Consider the following 16,994-nt stretch of genomic DNA (forward strand, 5'->3'; position numbering starts at 1 on the left):
TTTTCCTCAGATTATGTTGAGTTTTTCACATCCTGAAATCGCCTGTTTTCTACCTTTAATAAGTTTGAGTTTGCTGTGCTCAGCATAATTGGACACAGCTGCCTTAAATTTCTGCCAGGGTGTAAGGAAAAATTGAGTTATTATTAGAACTTGATATAGCATCCTGCCTGGCCAATGTAAATCTTCAGATTCAATTGCTTATTGGTTGTGAATTTTCTATTGTAAGGGCACTCAGGGAGTCTTTCCACTAATAGGGTTCTGGAGAAGAAGTCTGAAAAGCACTCAGTATCCAATCAGAAAATTAATTGGTTGACCCACCCATAATGTCAGAGCCAACAATAGAGACATCAGACCACACAAAATTGGGGTCTCTTCAAAATGAGTAACTGCAGGAAGCAATTTCCAGGACTTGTTCAAGAAACTCATGATGGTTTAAGTTAGAGGCTTTTGTAAGTGCAGTACATCCATGGAAGAGCAAGTACGAAATCAATGTTGGCTAAAGTTCCCTAGAAACACACTGGGAGAGAAGGATTGGGGTACAGGTTTATCTGGGTGGGGTGGGAACTCCAGCAAGGAAGAGGAGAAAGAAAGTGAAAGAGAGGCAACCAGATGAACCCACGCCCATTGTTCCAATAAGAAAATGGTCTGGTCTCTCTATTGTTGCTTCTGATATTCTGGAGTTATCAACCAATTTATTTTCTGATCAGATACTGTCTTCTCCTTGTGGGACAAATTCTACAGTATTTTGTTAAAGATATGCTTCCGATTATCCTACCCATGGGGTAAGAAGCTGGAGTATTTATAGATCAACTCCTGAGGGCTGCTCCTAGGTGTGCTAATTTATCACTATTTTTGGTTGAGCATAAGAAAAATTAGGTCTATCTTTAGTGAATTTGGAGAAATACTTGGTGCAAAGAATGAAGATATTGACAATAAAAGTGAGCTAGAACACTAAAAATTTAGAAGGACATGATTGGACAATAAGAGAGACTACTCAAAAAAATCTTCTGAGTTGTGGATATGCCACACAGTGAAACTTTGGGGAATAAAATACCAGCTCTACTATTAAGATGATAACTTTGAGCCAGATAGAGAGGTCTTCATGATCTAATAAAGGTACTTCCCAGAGGCCAGGCAGGATATAATGCCAGCACATGAGCCATGTGTTCACAGTCCTTGACTTAATCAAAATAAAAAGCAAACAAACAACAGACTTTGAAGTTGATTCCTTCCCAATGGTACCTTCTAGATCATAATAGACTTGGCCCACGGTGCTTCCAAGGCTGTAGTCTCTCCAGAAGCTGACTACCATGTTGTTGTTGTGTATATTTTCCCCCTGCAGAGCAGTGGTGTGTTTGAACTGCAGACCTATTGATTAACCACACAATATTGAACGACTGTGCAAACAGGGCTCTTAATTTTGATCCAGGGTCAGCAAATACTTTCTATGAATGGCCAGGCACTAAATATATTAGATGTGGCAAGCAAGATATGGGCACTGTTGCCTTTTCTTATTTGTTTTGTTTGTCATTCTAAATATTCTTTAAACATGTAAAAAGACATTCTTAGTTTCTGAGTTATACAAAAGCAAGCTAGGGAATGGATTTGGTACATAGGTCATTGTTTGCCAACCCATGATCTATACAAAAATGTTTCCTAGCCTTCTCTTTTTTTAGGATGCATTTTATTGCTAATATTGATTTTAAAAGCTAGTTATAAAATACTATGTGCTTTCTTTCTGTTCTTCAAAACATTTTACAAAACTGAGGTTGTTTCTCCACTCTGACTCTTTTTTTTTTTTGCATGCATAATGGAAACTACTTACACAGCCTAAGACAGGAGAAGAGAAAATTGAGACCCAAAGAGAAAAAATTCCAAGATTATATGCTTAGTGGTCCATCAACCTAATACAATTTAGTGGGGCATATGTATCTTATCACCAGAACACATAGGACCACAAAAATAAATAAATGAATGAATGAATGAATGAATGGATGGATGGGCGAATAAATAAATAAATAGACAAGCCAAAAGTTTATAACATATAGTGTAAGTTTCAACTATAAAGAATCTAGAAAGAGAGAGTAAATATACGCTGAAATAATAAAGGTTTAATGAAAAATAAGAGCCCTGATATGAGAGTAGTTAAAATGCTTGACTACTAAATAAAAGAGTGGTAGTTGAAGCCTACCAGCCACTCCCATTAAAGTGAGACGTGGCCATCGCTTTTGTAAAGGTTTACAGTCTCAGAACCCTGTAGGACAGTTGTATGTGGTCACTGTGCATCTGAATCAATTGAACAACAGTGATGTTGGTTGGCTCGGCTCATTTAGAAGACATTCTAAAGAAAGGAAAAGATAGCTTTCATTTTATATTCACTCAACACATAGGAATTAAAGTAAACCATGTCCGATATGTGGCTGCAAAGAGGCACAGGCTTCCAAGACTTGGGTACTATAGAAACATAAGCCAAAGATAAATTACTACAGTATATTTCTGGTATGGATATTTCTTTTCCTGCTAATTAATTGAGAAAATATAATATTTTGGGGCCTATGCTGTGTTCTAGATATATCAGCAAAGTAGACAATATGCAAACCAAAGGAAGCCTAAAAGCAGTAAGAAGCAGAAGAAAATAATGCCAGAGAGCAGTGGTGGGAAGGGCACTGAAGAAAAATGAGCTCCTCAAGCTCTTGATGTTAGATGACAAAGATATTAAGTCTGCACTAAATCTTTTTGAAATGGTTCTTACTGAGAGAAACGTTAAAAGCATTTCTTTTGCAGACACTTGAGGAAGACAGCTGGAGTACAAGAAGGAGACAGTATCTGCAGTCAGAACAGTGAAGCGGAGGTTTAAGCTTCTTATTTGTCAGGCTCCTTTGGGAAAATCACTAACCAGTGCTTCTGTCTTCTAAAAATGATAACTCTACTAGTTTTACTTTGTGAGAGTTGTGAGAGTTGACTTAAGTCATAATACAATATCTGGTGTGTATTGTATATTCAAAGATGTCTCAATTTACAAATTAAAGTTTCAAATATTATATAAATGACATATTTTCCATATAATTCTTACCAAAGTCTTAGCATTGAATAAAGATTCATTTGTTATTTAACATAATTATGCTGAATATGTATGCATTTGTGACTTATTAATTACCATAATTATATATTATATGCTATATGTGTTAGTAAATAATACATAATATGACATAAAAACTGATATGCTAAGCATTAATGGCATGAAATAGACTGGCATTGGTAATTTTGAACCATATAATCATATATTTTACTGTGTCTGGAATGACAAATTCAAGAGGAATATTATTGTATTCATCATTGCAAAGAACATTTTAAAGTATCTTTAAGCATAATGATGTATGTGAAGTGATATTATTAATACACGTACAAGGTAAACAAGTTAATGCAATTATTAGTCAAACATATGCCAATGGTTAAAGCCAATGTGGATAGATTTGAAGAATTCTATCACCTTTTTGGTGTGAAAGTGAGCAAACGTGCAATCTAGTTGCACTGATAATTACTGGTGATTAGAATGTGAAAGATGGAAACAAAAATCAGTAGTTGAAAAGTATGGGTGGGTGATAGAAACAATGTTGATGATCTCATGATAGAATTTTGAAATAAAAGCATTCTTCAGTGCAACTACACTGTTCAACAATATGAATGCTGACTATTCATGTGAACTACCCTAGATGAAATATACAGGAATTGAGTTGACTACATCTCTGGGAAACCATGCTGAGGAAGTTCAGTATTATCACCCAAAACAAGGCCAGGGACCAGTAGTAGAGTAGATCATCCATTGCTCATATGTAAGTTTGGGTTAAATAAGAAGAAAATCAAAACAAGCCCATGAAAGCCAAAACTCGGCCTTGACTATATCCCATATAAATTTAGAGAACATCACAAGAATAGATTTATCACATTGAACGTTAATGACAGAAGACCAAGTGAATTGTTGGGTGACATCAAAAACATCATACATGAAAAAAGCAAAAGATAGTTACAAAGACAATGAAGAAGAAACATAAAAAAGTGGAAGTCTGAAGAGACCCTGAAAATTGCTCTTGATCATAAGTGCTAAAGCAAATGGAAGTAGTTGTGAAGTAAAAGAGCTGAACAGAAATTTTCAGAAGACAACTATAAAACTCAAAGCAAAGCATTATAATAAAATGTGAAAAGACTTAGAGTTAGAAACCTACAAGGAACATATTCATCATATCTCAAGCTGAAAGAACAGAAGAGAAAAATCAAGCTTTGAGTTGCAAAATTGAATGCTAAATAGGTATAATATTGAATGATGTAGGAAGTCTCAAAAGAAGATGCAAGGAATATACCGAGTCACTATACAAAAAAGAATCCATCAGCATTCAACCAATTTGAGATTTATAAATAGTTGATGCATGGTAGTTACATAATCTGTTGTCAATTTGAGATTTAGGGGAGGGATTCAAGATGGTGCACAGGTAGGCAACCCATGCTGAGAGCTCTGAGGCGAACGGTGAGCTGGGTGACCAGGAGGACAAGTGTGAGGATATGGGTAAATGAAAGGACCCACATGACAACCTGGAGTGCTTCCTCTGTGTGAGAGGGGACATGCCTTACCACCCCCACACACCCCCAGAACATCAGCCTTGCTCCAAGGCACCAGAGAACTGAGAGCAGATCCATGGAATTTCCTGACCCAGGCCAGCAGTGCTGCTTTCGTGAACCATTGCTGCCACTATCAACCAACACTGCCCCCAAACTCCAAGTCTGGTTGTTACATCAGGACCTGGAAGGCTGCCCTGCCAAGATCCCCACAGCTCTGGCTGGACCTCCACACAGCAGCTGTCCCATTCATAGCTTCCCAAACAGGAGCTGCTCCCCTCTCCTGCAGTCTCCCCCTCTCCACATGGTGGTGGCAGTCAGGCTGCCAATCTCTGGTACCTCTCATTGTTCACCCTGGGCCCCAGGGGCTGATTGCAGTTCACCTGCAGTAAGTAGGCTGCCTCTGGCTGTAGGTCCCCCACACCACCATTGTCGGAGACCCTTCCACTCCTGTGGTAGTCATGTCTGCATAACCCACAGTTTCCAGAGCCTGCAACTTCCCCAGCAGAGTGACTTGGTGGTGCACAGCACAGTTCGGCAATACTTGGCACCCAGGCCTGCAGCCCAGTGGCCCAGTGGCCCAGCCTGTTGCTCGGTGGACCCTGGCAAAGTGGTGATGTGCTGCGTGGCTCCTCAGCTCTTCCCTAGTCCCTCCTGGCCCACAGGAAACAGTGGAGGTTATATTCTTATTCCAGAAGGCATCCCTTCCTTACTTCTAGCCTAGCTCCAGAACCTAGGGGATCAGCGACCTTGGACCTGGGGCTTCCTGGCCTATGCTGGCCACATTACATCAGTCCCCAACCTGGCCATCACCCACCAACTGGCCCCCATCAGCCTATCACTTCACCCTGGAGTTCCCCACCTCACGCTACCCACAAGAGGACCAGCCTGCTTCACATCCATGTGCAGCAGTGAAAGCTGCCCTCACCAGTGCCAGGAATTTGAACCCTGTGGATACTTTCCCCCTGCATTTCCACAAGCCCCGGTGGGGTTGTTCCTGCCTTTGTTTACCACCCCTTCCTGTGGTAACGATGCCTCCCCCAGTGTTGTCTTCTATTATGTGCCTTTTAAAAATAAGAATAAATAAAGCAGGAAAGTATGGCCTGGCAGCCCAAACCAACTCAGCCCAGGGGCAAACATATAGTCACCAGCCTCACTCCAGTCTCTGAGGCCCCTCATTGCCATGGGTTATAGAGTTGCTGTGGAACACTGCTTACACAGTGGTCCAACTCACCACCATAGTAGGCCACAGGCATCCCTCAAAAACACCCCTACCAGTCACACAAAGAAAAAGCTCAGGGCCCCTTGGACTCCCAGAATCATGGCATCCACCTATACATCATCAAGTAAACAGCAGCATATGCAACAGTCTTAACAAAAATAAGAAAGACAAAACACATCAGAGTTAATGACACTCATAGAAGAGTCAGATGTGGATCTGCCACAAAAATAATTTTCAGAAGGCTTCTGGGAGTAATTCAGGAGATGAAGGAAGCAACAGACAGATCTCATGAACAGACTAGAGGAGGCAGAGAACATATCAGTGATCTCAAAGACAATCAGGCAGAATTCAGCAAATGAGAAAACCAGTTGTACCCAATAATAAAAGAGTGGGAAGAAAACCTGAGATCAATGACAAATGCTATGAAAAAGAACAATATGTGAATGATAAGTATACCAGAAAAAGACACAATGATGAAATCAACAGCTAAATTAGCGAGGGAATTTCTGGAAGCAAAATTTCTCACCTAAATGAATGAGAATCAGATACTCATATAGGAAGCAAAGAGGACACCAAATAGACTAAACCACAGAATGAATTCACCAAGACATGTAATAGTCACACTATCCAACTTTGAGTAAAAAGTAAAAATCTTAAGAGCAGCAAGAGAAAGGAAGACAGCCCCATACAAGGGTGATCATGTAAGAATATGCTCAGACCTATCAGCAGAAATCATGAAGAGGAGGGGAGAGTGAACTAACATATTCCAAAAGCTTAAAGAAGAAAAAAACAGCTGCCTAAGAATCCTCTACCCTGACAAACTAACTATTAAGATAGCAGGAGAGAAAAAAGGTCTTTCAGGACAAGGAAAAACTCAAATACGTCATAAGACACCCAAGCCTGTGGAAGATCCTCACCAACTCAATATGGTCAGACCAGCATCCACCAAGCACAAGCAGGAGACTATGATATAGCCCAACTCCACCCAGAAGCCAATGTGCTGATAACAATGACCAATTTAACATGGCCTTGGAGGGAAAAGAAGGAAAGAATGAAGCCCCACACAAAAACACATTACACTGATATTAAGGGAGGTAGGAAAACACCCAAAACACAAGGCACGAAATGACAGCAATGAATCCACAGATCATGATAACTCTGAATGTGAATGGTCTCAATTCATACATTAAAAGGAAAAGGCTAGCAGACCGAATCAGAAAACATAAGCCATCATACTGTTGCCTGCAAGATTCATCTTAAGTTCATAGACAAAAATAGACTGAGAATAAAAGGCAGGCAGAAAATATACCAGGCCAACAGCAACTTTAAAAAAGCAGGGGTCAAATCTAATCTTAAACAAAATTGACCTGAAGGTTGAAACCAGAAAAAGAGACAAGGAGGGACACTATATAATGCTCCTGGATCAGTAAACCAGGAACCAGTGATCATAATAAATATATACGCCCACAATGAGACCCACAAAATTCGTTAAACTATTGAAAAAATTTAAAAAAACAATCAATCACAGAGTCAACAATGATAGTAAGTATTTTAGGGTGAATGACAGGAGCAGGATTTGAACCCTAGTCTGGATACAGAGCCTCTCCTATCCACCAAATAGTGCTGTACTTTTGGTAATAGTAACAGACCCAAGGGCATGAAGAGCTGGAAGTAACAAAGTAACTCTGGTCTACTCTCACTTCAAAAAGGGAGAGAGGTAGTAATGCAAACACTGCATTACTTTTGAGACAATTTTAGCACTTCTGGGAGAAAAAAAGGATGAAAAAGTTTTTAGCGAAGGATGGTAGCAACAGAAAGAAGGCGTGAGGAGGCTCTTTTCCATGCTCGAAGGACAGGAACATAATGGCAGCCTAGGGACAGCAGTCAAGAGTCAATGTATTTCCATTTCTGTTGGGTTTAGATATTCTTTTAAAATAGTGCAGAATTCCTCAAGACTTTGTAGAAGTGTCTAGTCTACCTTCCAGTTAGGTAAGTAGTGTCTGGGGTCTTACAAGCTTCTGAGTGGTCACCCCAAACACAAATGGGCTTTTCACCTGCAGCCGCAACAGGAGACCCAAGAAGGAGTGGAATGAATGGACTGAAGTCTGACTGGCCCCATGACTACCACCTCTGTTGTCACAGGATAGAAGAGATGCGTGGTGCCTGGCTACCGTGGTTAAGGTGAGGATAGTGCCCAAGGTTGGTAGGCAGTATGGCGGGTTCTTGACTCAAGTTCCAAGGAACTGGATGGAGGTCAGTGAGTCAGTTGCAGGATCCAGACCAACAAGCAGCAAGCAAGTTCCTCACAGCTTATGGAAACAGCTCAAGGGAACTTCATCAGAGATGTTACCTGAATAAGGAGGTTGCATTCCAACCTAAATTTAGAGCTGATTGGCTGCTGACAGCAGACCTCATTATGGGGTTGATTACACTGGCTACGTGTCACATCATGGGAGATTTCTAGACCTTAATTTCTAAACCACTGATAGTCTTGGCCAAGCCAGTTGACACAAACTTGACACTCATACTACCATGTAAAAAGTGCAGAAATACAGATTAAAAGCCAGAGTAGACAGATTAAAATGAAATTCCAAATATTCAATTAACCCCAAAACTAGGAAAAGAACAAAATAACAGATGGAACAAATGGTAAGTGTAGATAAAATCTTATTGATAACTGCATTAAAACAGTCCATAAAACAAAGAAACAGAAAAGCAACTACAAAAATCAAAACTCAGTTATGTGTTCAAAGTAAAAGTATGGGGAAAGAGACCACACAAACTATAGGTGCTAGTATATCTAGAAGGGATACATATTTTTTAAGGTTTAGCTTTTTATTTCAAATTTCTTTTTGATATGCTATTTATGTAAACTCTTAAAGAGTGTTAATTTTATTGAAATAGAAATCACACACCATACAATTCAATGGTTTAAACATATTAAAAACATATGTGCAATTATAAAAAAAAAGATAGATCACTGGAAAAGAAGCTCAGCAAGGAGGTGACAGTGCTCAATGCCACAATTAGGCAACTGGACCTGAAAGACATATATAGATCTCTCCATCCAAATGCACACAAATATTCGCATTGTTTTCAAGCACTCATGGTTTATTTTGGAAAATAGACCACATTCTGGGACACAAGTCAAACCTGTGTAAATTGAAACACATAGACATTACTCAGATGTCCTTCTCAGATCACCAGGACATAAAACTAGAGATTAATAAACAGACAACCAGAAAAACAAGAGCAAACAATTGGAGGATGAATTTCCATCTTCTGTGACATGAATGGCTATGGCCAATATTAGAGGGGAGTTTAAGAAGTTTCTAAAAACTAATGATAATGAGAACACAATGAGAATTCATCAAAACTTATGGGATACAAAAGGAGCTATTTAAAAAAAAGGAGTTATCAGAGGTAGCTTCATAGCAATAGATGAATATATGAAAAAGGAAGAGAGACTTATGATTGATATGCTATCACAAAACCTGCAGCAACTAGACAAGAGTCTACTGAACAATCCTTCCAGTAGCAATTAAAAAGGATCAATAAAAATCATGGAAGAATTAAATCAGTGGGAAGACAAAAGAATGATAAAATATTGATGCAGCAAAAAGCTGGTTCTATGAATGAATCAATAGGCTTGACAGATTGCTGGATAACCTAAACAAGGAAAGGAAGGAGCAAACATCAATAGCCAGGATGAGGAATTAAAAAGGGAAATCACAACAGACCCCAGTGAGATTAAGATGGGGAAATAGATCTATATGCATATATTTATAGGTTTAGTATTAAGGCAGCAGATAGACATTGGGCTCATGTACTCCTATAATGCAAGAATACTTAAACTGGCATTCTATGATGTTCACCTTCCTGACACAATCGCTGAAGACAAATGGTTGCATAAGCGAATGTGGTCAAGAAAGCTGATGGTGCTTGGCTATCAAGAGATATAGTGTCTGGGGTATTAAAGGCTTGAAGGTAAACAAGTGGGCATCTAGCTCAGAAGCAACAAAGCCAACATGGAAGAAGCACATCAGCCTGTGTGATCACAAGGTGTCGAAGGGATTAGGTATCAGGCATCAAAGAACAAAATATCATATCATTGTGAATGACGGGGAGTGTGGAGTGGGGACCCAAAGCCCATCGTAGGCAACTGGACATCCCCTTACAGAAAGGTTGCGTGGAGAAGACGAGCCAGTCAGGGTGCAGTGTACCAATGATGAAACACACAACTTTCCTCAAGTTCTTAAATGCTTCCTTCCCTCCCACTATCATGATCCCAATTCTACCTTACAAATCTGGCTAGACCAGAGGATGTACACTGGTAGAGAAAGAAAGTGGAAGCACAAGGAATCCAGGACAGATGATCCCTTCAGGATCAGTGCTGAGAGTGGTGATACCAGGCAGGTGGAGGGAAGGTGGCTTGTAAAGGGGGAACTGATTACAAGGATCTATGTATAACCTCCTCCCTGAGGGATGGACAACAGAAAAGTGGGTGAAGGGAGACATTGGGCAGTATAAGATATGACAAAATAATAATAATGTATCAAGGGTTCATGAGGGAGGGGGAGCGGGAAGGGAAGGGGGAAAATGAGGAGTTTATACCAAGGGCTTAAGCAGAAAGAAAATGTTTTGAGAATGATGATGGCAGCAAATGTGCAAACATGCTTAACACAATGGATGGATGGATGGATTGTGATAAGAGTCGTACAAGCCCCAATAAAATGATTTTTAAAAAAGGAGCAATCACATTCCTATGAATATCTGTATTCTAATGAATTCTACAATGTGGAAGACATGGACAATTACTTGGAAAAACACTCCCTCTCTAAATTATCCCAAATAGAGGTCAAGAACCTGAACAGACCCATAGCAAAAGAAGAAATAGATATCGTTATCAAGAAGCTACAAAATAAGAGGTCCCCAGATCAGACAGCTTAACAGGAGAATTCTACCAAGCATTCAGGGAAGAACTGATGCCCATCCAACACAAATTATTCTAGAGTGTAGAAAAGGATGGAAAACTCCCAAATTCATTCTATGAAGCCAGCATAACTTTGATATCCAAACAGGGCAAAGACCCTAGAGGAATAGAGAACTACAGACCAATATCGCTAATGAACATACGTGAAAAAATCCTTAACAAGATATTGGCCAATTGAATACAAAAGTATATAAAACATGTCATCCACCATGATCTTGTAGGAATCATTCCAGGATGCAGGGATGGTTTTACATCTGAAAATGCAGCAATATTTTACACCACATGGATAAGAAAAAGTATAAGAATCACATGATCATATTGATGGACACAGAAAAAGAATTCGACAACATTTGACACTCATTCCTAATTAAAACACTCAAGAAGATAGGAATGGAAGGGAAATTTGTCAAGCTAATACAAGCTATCTATGAAAAGCCAACAGCCAACATCATAGTCAATGGAGAAAGGATGAAAATCATTCAACTGAAAAAGGGGACTAGTCAAGGTTGCTACTTGTCCCCACTTCTAATCAATATCATACTGGAGGTCCTAGCTAACAGCATAGCACAGTGGAAGGACTTTAAAGACATCCAACTGGGTGAAAAGGAGGTGAAACAATCACTCTTTGCAGACAACATGATTCGGTACATTGAAAATCCCCAAAGTTCCACAACAGGAGTATTGGCAGCGATAGAATAAAATGGAAGAATGGCAGGATACAAGATCAACAAACAGAGGTCTATTTGTCTACTAAATATATTGGACAAGATCACGGAAGAGAAGATCAAGAAGGCAGTACCCTTCATAGTAGCCAAGAACAAATTGAAATATCTAGGAACATATTTAACAAAAGAAACCAAAAGACTCATACAAGTAAAATTATGAGACCCTACTGCAGGAAACCAAAAGCAACCTCCACAAATGGAAGAATATTTCATGCCCATGGATTGGAAGACTCAACATAGTAAGGATGTCAATCTTACCCAAGGGACTTTATAGGTTTAACACTATCCTGAAACTTCTTCAAACAATTGGAAAAACTGACCACCAATTTCAGATGGAGAGTGAAGAAGCTCAGAAGTAGCAGAGAACTCCTCAAGAAGAAGTATAGAGTCAAAGGGCTCACTTTACCTGACTTTAACACGTACTACACAGTCACAGTGGTCAAAACAGCGTGGTTTTGGCATAATGATGGATACTCAGACCAATGGAAAAGAACAGAAAACCCAGAAATAAAACCATCAGCATATAGAAAACTGATCTTTGACAAGGACCCACCCCAAAAGTATCAAGTGGGAAGCAGATGCCCTATTTAACAAGTGATGCTGGAGACAATGAATATCTACATATAGGAAAATGAAACAAGATGTATATCTAACCCCATTCACAAGAACAAACTTAAGGTGGATCAAAGATTTAAAAGTAAAATCCCAAACCATCAGGATCATCAAGGTAGGAAATGGGATGAAAATAAGAAACTTGGCCCAGGGAATCCATAGAGTAACTGAAATAGGCAAGGGTATACACACAGGTGAACCTGAAATCGACAAGTGGGATCTACTAAGGATAACACACCTGTGTGGAGCAAAATATTTCACCAAGAGGGTAACAAGGCAACACAGAGACAATGACACAACAGACAAAGGGCTTATTACTAAATTCTATGATACTCTCATGGCCTGAAAAATGAGAAAAGCAGTTAACTCCCTGAGGGAGTGGGCAAAAAAACTGAAAAGAAGTTTTACTAGGGAGGAGACCCATATGGTCAATAAACAAATGAGAAAATGCTCCTGATCATTAGATATCAGAGAGCTGCAAATTAAAACAACCATAAGATACCCTTGAGGTTATCCCAACTCAGAAAATCAGAGAGCAACAAATGTTGGAGGTGATGGGGCAAGACAGGAACTCTCTTCCATCACTAGTGGTCATGTAGACATGTACAATCTCTGTGGAAAGCGATCTGACAATATTTAAAACAAATGGAAATTGATCTACCTTGTGGCCCAGCTATCCCTCTACAGGGCATATACTCAGAAGAGGTAAGAAATAGACCACAACCAGTCATCTGTACACTAATGTTTATTGTGGCACAATGCACAATCTCAAAGTGTTGGAAACAAATTTCCATCAGTAGGTGAGTGGATTAGTAACCTCTGACATATACACATAATGGAGTACTACACATCACAAAAAAGCATGAAACACATGGTTTTATGGGAGGAGTTGGAGGAAATTATGCTAAGCAAAATTAAGCCAATCACAAAAGGCCAAGTACAACATAAGTCCCCTGAGGTAAGAAGTATAACCAGCACAGTAGGTATAGAAGAAAAGGCACTTACCTCACAATATACGGATTGAGGTACAGGCAGTATGTGTTAATCCAACACAAAGAACAGGAAAGGGGTAAAGGGAGAGAGAGAAAAGGTGGGGTGAGAGTGAGATGATGGCATGCGGGGAGCAGGGCACCAACCCACCAAAGGGGAGAGTGTTGGTTATGTCTCCACAGAATTGGGAGTCTGCATACAGATCCCACCATGGCGCACCAAACCATGAGAGCAGTGTAACCATGAGGAAGAATGCATGAAAATATTGGTCTACAGGGCTGGCCCCAACCAGAGCCAAATTTACCCCCTTCCTAGAAGGACATGTGACAGAGAACAACACTAAACCTAAAGGTTGGGGTGAGAGGCCGACACATCATGCCCACACAAAAGCAAACCAAGAAGGAAAACGAGATAGAGACGGTCGGGTCTAGACCCCCATATTAGCACACTAAGCATGGAGGATGATGCCCTTGCATGGAACTGCTAAGGCACAGAGAGGACTGTAGGACTGACAACAGCTCATGACATGTTGTCCCCTTACTGGAGCATAGTACAACAGAGGACAATACCGGGCACACAGGGCAGGGTGGTAGTACTTTCTGAACCCCCACAGTAGGCCATACCAAGAAGGGAACATAACAGATCAGCAATGGGAGCAAAGCCAAGCCATAAACAGCTTAAAGAGACCACAAAATAGACATCAGGCTAGGAGGGACAGTTCCCGGAATTCCCCCAGGATCAGTTGGGAGATAGTCATAGAGGACAGTGGACAGTCCTGGAATTACATGTTTTTCTCTTCTTTTTTAGAATCATTTGTTTTCTATTTGTTTGTTCTATGTCATTGTTGCTATGCCTACTTACGTAAGACAGGCATGGGAAGAAAGCTGGAGGAGAAAGCAACAGGACCAAAGGTCCTGGAGGGACTTGTGGGGAGGAGGGGGTGGGGGAAGGGTGCAGTGAGCAAACAACGCCATTGACAGGAGAAGAACTAGGGAATTAAAACCAACAAGGTCAATATAGAGATCCTGGGAGTGCTGGAGCAACAGCAATCTAGCTGAGAGGAAGTACTATGAGGCAGAAGTAGGGCGAGCGTGATGGTGGGACACAAGGAAGGCTAAAGGAAACAGGAATGATCTAGGAATCAAAGCTATGGGTAGAGTATAAGCATAGGCGTGTCCATATGTAAATACATTAATCCATAAAAATAGAACTTTGGGCCAATGTACATATATTGATATGGCAATACACTGAGGTTGTGGATGGACTTTGAGCCCCTGCTCATACCGTCCCTTAATACAAGAACACTTTGTTGTAACAAACTGTCATTCTGTGATGCCCACCCTCCTGATAAAACCGCTGAAGACAAAATGGGTGCATAACAAATGTGGTGAAAAAGGCGTATAATGCCTGGCTATTAAAAGACAAAGCATTTGGGGTCTTAAATGCTTTAAGTGAATCAAGCGGCCAACCAGCAGAGAAACAAGAAGTCCACATGGAAGAAGCACACCTGCTGGTGTGATCATGAGGTGTCATCTGAAATGGGTAACAGGCACCAGAAGACCCTTAACAAACAAACAAAGTAAAGCACCAGTGAAACACACAATATTCTTCTGGTTCCTTGAGACATTCTCACCCCCCTCTATCATGATCCCAGTGATGCCTCTCACTTCAGACTAGACCAGAGCATGTACACAGATATACATAAGAGACAAGCGTTCACAACACATGCAACCTAGAAGCAGGAATGGGAATAGCAATACCAGAGGGTAGGGAGAAGGTGGGGGGAGGTGAGGGGAGGAAGAGGGAACTGATCATAATGCTCGCCACACAACCACACACCCCTCTGGGGGGAAGAACAACAGAAGCCATGGGGGGAGGGAGACAGCAGTCAGTGTGAGATATGAAAATAATAATAATTTATAATCTGGCAGAGGTCATGGGGGGGTGAGTGTGAAAAAGAGGAGCTGATACCAGTAGCTTAATAGAAAGTAATTGTTTAGAAAAGAATGGTGGCAACATATGCAGAAATGTGCGTGATACAGTTGATATATGGACTGCAATAAAAGTTGTAAGAGGCCCCAATAAAATGATCTTTAACAAAAAAACCTGTCATTAAGGTCTCAACTTGATGATCTCATTTGGAGGTTCTGAGATCATTAGCTTGCTGGAAGTGAGACACATGCTCACTCCTTGAGAGGCTTTCTACTATAAGACACATGGAACTGTATTGATGACAGCCAGAGCCCTGGATCTGGAGAAGCCATGTGGAAACCCACACCAGGTTTGATAAACTTCTACCATCACTGGGCCCACAAGACAATCTACCCATTGGCCTGTAATCTTCTTGCATTTGGCATCATTGCATATGTTTTGTGATTCTGAAGAGGAATTTATAGATTAGTGTCAGACATATGGGCTAATATCAGACTTATGGACATGATCTGGACTGGGTTGGGATGTTTTATCCATATTCAATTGCTCTTGTATATTAAGTTCTTTTTTATACACATATGCATTTGTTTATGAATTTGTCTCTCTAATCTACCCAGACTAACATGTGATGGTACTGAAGGAAAAAGTCCAAGTTGTACTGAAGGTATTAGCACAAAACAAGGCTCCAGGAATTGACAGAATACCAATTGAAACACTCTAATAAATTGATTCAGTGTTGGAAGCACTAATGAGTTCTTGCCAAAAAAAATTGGAAGACAACTGCCAGCCAAACAACTGTAAGAGATATTTATCTGTGCTCATTCCAATAAAATAATCCAAAAACAAAGCTCTGGGAATTGATGGAATACCCAATGAAATGTTTCAGCAAGCTGAAGAAGCACTGAAAACACTCATTTGTCTATCTCAGGAAATTTGGAAGACAGTTACTTGTCCAACTGACTGGAAGAGATCCATATTTGTGCTTATTCCAAAGAAAGATGACCAAGCAGAATGTTCAAACTATAGAATTATATAATTGATATTATATGCAAGTAAAATTTTGGTTAAAGATTATCCTAATTTTGATTAAGATGGTTGCAACAGCACATTGACAGGTTATTGCCAGAAGTTCAGGCTGGATTCAGAAAACAACATGGAACACGGATATCATTGCTGATGTCAGATTGATCTTGGGTTAAAGTAGAGAATGTCAGAAAGAAGTTAGCTTGTGTTTTGTTAACTATGCAAAGGTTTTTGACTGTGTGGACCATAATAAACTGTGGATAACCTTGATGAGAATAAGAATTCTATTGTGCTCATTCAGAACTTGAACATGCATGAAGAGGCAGTTGTGCAAACAGAACAAGGGAATAAGGTGTGCTTTAAAACCATGTGTGTCATGGCTGTATCCTGTCACCATATTTATTCAATTTGCATGCTAAGCAAATCATAAGAGAAGATGGATTATATGAAAAGGTGTACAGTATCAAGTGTGGAGGAAGGCTTAATAACAACCTGTGAGTTGCAGATACAGAAACTTACTTGCTGAAAGTGAGAGGAAATTAAAGCCCTTGCTCATGAAGAGCAAAGATTAATAGCCTTCAGTATGAATTACAACTCATTGTAAAGAAGGCCCAAATCTTCACAACTGGATCAATAGGTAACATCAGAATAAATTGAGAAAAGATTGAAGTTGCAAAGGATTTTGTTTTGTTTAGATCCACCATAAATGCTCATGGAAACAGCAGTCAAGAAATCAAAAGACCTATTGCATTAGGTAAGTCTTCTGCACAATAATTCTTTAGAATATTTAAGAGCAAATATGTTACTTTGACAACTAAGGTGTGCCTGATCCCAGCCATAATACTTTCTATTGTCTCATATGCTTGTGAAAGTTGGACATTGAATA

This window comes from Echinops telfairi, unplaced genomic scaffold (assembly GCF_000313985.2).
Source record: "Echinops telfairi isolate 266 unplaced genomic scaffold, ASM31398v2 ScPeMD7_7469;HRSCAF=8507_0, whole genome shotgun sequence".
NCBI lineage: Eukaryota > Metazoa > Chordata > Mammalia > Afrosoricida > Tenrecidae > Echinops > Echinops telfairi.